This window comes from Schistocerca cancellata, chromosome 1, assembly GCF_023864275.1.
Source record: "Schistocerca cancellata isolate TAMUIC-IGC-003103 chromosome 1, iqSchCanc2.1, whole genome shotgun sequence".
Classification (NCBI taxonomy): Eukaryota; Metazoa; Arthropoda; class Insecta; order Orthoptera; family Acrididae; genus Schistocerca; species Schistocerca cancellata.
In genome coordinates, this window is record NC_064626.1 from 738,576,116 (window position 1) to 738,580,179 (window position 4,064).

At 44.5% G+C, this 4,064-nt stretch overlaps 1 non-coding gene across 1 annotated transcript; it reads left to right on the plus strand.

Moving 5' to 3' along the window:
* The first annotated feature begins 3,475 nt into the window (after nucleotides 1-3,475).
* On the plus strand, nucleotides 3,476-3,552 carry Trnap-cgg (transfer RNA proline (anticodon CGG)). The gene has a single exon. It is a non-coding gene; the product is annotated as a tRNA-Pro (tRNA).
* The last annotated feature ends 512 nt before the right edge of the window (nucleotides 3,553-4,064 follow it).

Consider the following 4,064-nt stretch of genomic DNA (forward strand, 5'->3'; position numbering starts at 1 on the left):
CGGAGTTTTGAAATTACATATATTATGACTTTTGATGATATTAAGGTAAATACATTGTTTGTTCTCTATTAAAATCTTTCATTTGCTAACTATCCCTATCAGTAGTTAGTGCCTTCCGTAGTTTGAATATTTTATTTAGCTGGCAGTAGTGGCGCTCGCCGTATTGCAGTAGTTCGAGTAACGGAGATTTTTGTGAGGTAAGTGATTTGTGAAAGGCATAGGTTAATGTTAGTCAGGACCATTCTTTAGTAGAGATTTTTGAAAGTCAGATTGCGTTATTGTGTGTCAGTTTAAGCACAGTCACGTATAAATTGTTCAAAGGGGACGTTTCAAATGGCGTATTGTATCACAGCCGTCCACAATACGAGCACGAAGTATCTCTACATTTGGTACCAGGATTGCATAGACAAGAGCTTTCAAATTCCCCCATAAATGAAAGTCAAGAGAGTTGAGGCCAGGAGAGCGTGGAGGCCATGGAATTGGTCCGCCTTTGCCAATCCATCGGTCACTGAATCTGCTGTTGAGAAGCGTACGAACACTTCGACTGAAATGTGCAGGAGCTCCATCGTGCATGAACCACATGTTGTGTCGTACTTGTAAAGGCACATGTTCTAGCAGCACAGGTAGAGTATCCCTTATGTAATCATGATAACGTGCTCCATTGAGCGTAGGTGGAAGAACGTGGGGCCCAATAAAGACATCACCAACAATGCCTGTCCAAACGTTCACAGAAAATCTGTGTTGATGGCGTGATTGCACAATTTCGTGCGGATTCTCGTCAGCCCACACATGTTGATTGTGAAAATTTACTGGCGGTGAATCGAGGAAGTACAATACATACTGAAGAAACTAAAATGAGCTTTAACATGGAAATTAAGCGTTTCCAGACACATGTCCACATAACATATTTTCTTTCTTTGTGCGTGAGGAATAATTCCTGAAAGTTTGGCCGTTCCTTTTTGTAACACCCTGTATATAGTGAGGTTACAGTGAAGATCCCTAGCTCTTTAAATAAGTGTCTGCAGGATGATCTTGGATGAGCTCCAGCAATTATTCTGAATACACGCTTTTGTGCAATGAACACTCTTTTACTCAATGATGAGTTACTCCAGAATATGATGCCATACGAAAGGAGAGAAGAAAGTAGGCGTGGTAAGCTAATTTACTGAGATGTTTATCGCCAAAATTTTCAATGACCCTAATAGCATACTTATTAATGGCGTCATTCCATTTACTGTGTGGCATTGTATATTCTGTGTTTGTCAAAGTTTAATGGGAGCGGTGTAGCCGCGCGGTCTGGAGCGCCTTGTCACGGCCCACGCGGCTCCCCCCGTCGGACGTTCGAGTCCTCGCTCGGGCATGGGTGTGTGTGTTGTCCTTAGCGTAAGTTAGTAAGTTAGTTTAAGTTAGATTAAATAGTGCATAAACTTACGGACCGATGACCTCAGCAGTTTGGTCCCATAGGACCTTACCACAAATTTCCAGATTTTCCACACAATCAGCCTGGCCGGCACACAGGCCCTCGTCGTTCATTCGGCGGGCGAATCCGATCCGGGCCGGTGCACCTCCCCGTACCGGAAGTGGCTCCTTAACGTGCACGGATATCCGGGCGGCTTCCTTCACACTATCTCACATGTCTTCAGAGCCCTCCTCTGCTTTGGTTTAGGACAGCTCCAGTTTTCTGTGCACGCAACCGGACATTAATTTAGATTCAGTCTGCGAACTCAGCCATTCATCTTATTCACTGTAACAATGAAATGGAAAACAATTTGCTTCAGTTCAAGGAACTAGTGAATTAAAAAATATACAGAATAATGTACAGATTAAATTCAACAAACTGAGTACTCACGTCAGTTCCTTAGCTAGGTATTTGATCACAGAATTGTTTAAGTTTTTGTATATCCAAATTTCACCTCACATTCTGACAACTCCCTAAAGACGCTCATTGTAATTTTACGCAGTACATTACATACACAATGTGTTCATTTAACATGATCACATTTATTCAGGTAGTGACTGTGCTAACCACCCACACACCCAAAATCAACTACTGCCTATTCTTCAGTGTAGAAAACAAATTTAACATCCACATTAGACAGTATCCCCATCCCACCCAAACATCATCGATCACCACAAATTTCATATTCTACCCTTACCTAACAGGGTGTTCATTGTAACTGAAGACATTGACAAATCTCGAAAAGTACACACCGGATCAAAAGAAAAGTTAATAATTCCAATTTCTTTGCCTCTGAGGGTGGCTTCCAATGATACCTCTCTCGACACTCCACCCCATCCCTTGCGTGGGTGGGTGGGGGTCACGGAGTGGCGGCAACTTTGAAATTTTCGGTGGGAACCCTCACTTTATATTGCAGATTGCGATTTTATGGCAAAATCGACATAGTTTTGACTGAAACATTTCCTTCGCTTCGCCACGGATGGCGCTGTAATCGGAGGAATAGAAATAGGTACACAATCGTAATTTACGACGTGCTACTCAGTGGCTTTTGAATATCCAATGGCACGTGCAACCTCACCTCCATGCTGAGAAAGTAGTACAAGCCAATATTTCATAACTTGTAATTGGAAACCCCATTCGCACGTTGTATTCCTTCGACATATCGAACTGGGGATTACTGGAAGCACCACCGTGTCCGTGGCTCGAGGCGAACGCTAGTCTACTTTTTCAACTAGAATAAGTGTTCAAACGCAGTACCTGCAACTTCAACACACTTAGTGTTCCGTTTTCCAAATGACCGTACATAGGACAGAAACATATCTGCGGGAATGTCAGCACAGGCATTTCTGATGCGCCTGTTAGCACTTGCTGGTACACCCTGTCTTTTGAATATTCCCACACAAAAAAAAAAAATCCGACAACGTCAAATCCGGCGACGTAGCATGCCAATTAACAGCGCCACCTCCGCCGATATACCGAGCAGTGTAAACACGGTCTAGTACTTCCTGTCCAATTGCGTAATGCGCTGGGAAACCGTCACGCTCAAACCAAATACGTTGTTGAACGTCCAGGGCAACATCCTGCAGCAGTAAGGGTAGTTCTCGTTCCAAAAACGTTCGACATTTGCGCCCATTCAATGTGCCGTCGATAAAATACGGGCCAATAAGTTTGTTCCCCATGATGCCAGATCATACTTTAACCGACCAAGAACGTTGATGATCAGCTTGCCGCAACCAGTAAAGACTGACTGCACTCCGGTAATGCAAACTATGCCGGTGAACGCTAATATAGTTTGTGATTGTAGACTTATCGGAAAATAGTACTTCGGCAAACAACGTGAGAGTCGAAACTTCCTGGCAGATAAAACTGTGTGCTGGACCGAGACTCGAACTCGGGACCTTTGCCTATCGCGGGCAAGTGCTCTACCAACTGAGCTACCCAAGCACGACTCACGCCCCGTCCTCACAGCTTTACTTCTGCCAATACCTGTAAAGCTGTGAGGAGGGGGCGTGAGTCGTGCTTCGGTAGCTCAGTTGGTAGAGCACTTGCCCTCGGAAGGCAAAGGTCCCGAGTTCGAGTCTCGGTCTAGCACACATTTTTAATCTGCCAGGAAGTTTCAGTTTCAGCAGTGTAATTTCTGGGCGCCATTCCGTGGGGGTGGCGCACTGCTGCTAGTACAGCTATTTTATTAGCTTCTTCTGTAACACATTTGCTTCGTTTGCTTTTGCCGGTCTGTACGCTGCCATCAGATACAACGGCGTTCACAACCTTATAAAACAACGAACGAGAGCGATCTTTCTCTGGAAAACGCTCGCTACACAAGGCAACAGCAGCCTCAGCATTCCTTCTACATTTTCCGTAAATCAGGATATTTCAGTTTTTTCGTCTTTGGTTGCAAAAAAAAAAAAAAAAAAATGGTTCAAATGGCCCTGAGCACTATGGGACATAACTTCTGTGGTCATCAGTCCCCTAGATCTTAGAACTACTTAAACCCAACTAAACTACGGACATCACACACATCCATGCCCAAGGCAGGATTCGAACCTGCGACCGTAGCGGTCGCGCGGTTCCAGCCTGTAGCGCTTAGAACCGCTCGGCCACTCTG